We start from the raw sequence: 777 nt of genomic DNA on the forward strand, positions 1-777 counted from the left end.
GGCACATACCAAAGAACGAAACAAGATCTCCCCTTAATGGGGTTTGGTTTTTTAATGGGAGGAAGAAAAAAACAGTGGGAGGGGGTGGTGGGACGAAGTACGCCCGGACGAAAATAAACCGTACCAAACTACCAACTGCTCCATTAGGAGTAGAGATTAGTGATTTGTTATGAAGGGATATCTTATTTTAATATGAAAGATTATCAAGAAAAAATTTATGTCTATCTTTAAGGAAGGTGATCTCACATATATGGTGCAATTTCTGAATTCTTAATTACTTATTATTTACATGATTTAATTGAATCGGCACCTACCAAAGGAAGAACAAAACAAGATCTCCCCTTAATGGGATTTGGTTTTTTAATGGGAGGAAGAAAAAACCAGTGGGAGGGGTGGTGGGAGGTGGGACAAAGTAAAACCAGACGAAAATAAACTGTACATGCTACCAACTGCTCCATTAAGAGTAGAGATTAGTGATTTTTTATGAAGAGATATCTTATTTTATTATGAAAGATTATCAAGAAATTTTTTTTGTCTGTCTTTTAGGAAGGTGATCTCACATATATGGTGCAATTTCTGAATTCTTAATTACTTATTATTTACATGATTGAATTGAATCGGCACCTACCAAAAGAAGAACGAAACAAGATCTCCCCTTAATGGGATTTGGTTTTTTAATGGGAGGAAGAAAAACTAGTGGGAGGGGGTGGTGGGAGGTGGGACGAAGTAAAACCGGACAAAAACAAACCGTACCAGACTACCAACTGCTCCGTTAAG

This window comes from Triticum dicoccoides, chromosome 2A (genome assembly GCF_002162155.2).
Source record: "Triticum dicoccoides isolate Atlit2015 ecotype Zavitan chromosome 2A, WEW_v2.0, whole genome shotgun sequence".
Classification (NCBI taxonomy): domain Eukaryota; kingdom Viridiplantae; phylum Streptophyta; class Magnoliopsida; order Poales; family Poaceae; genus Triticum; species Triticum dicoccoides.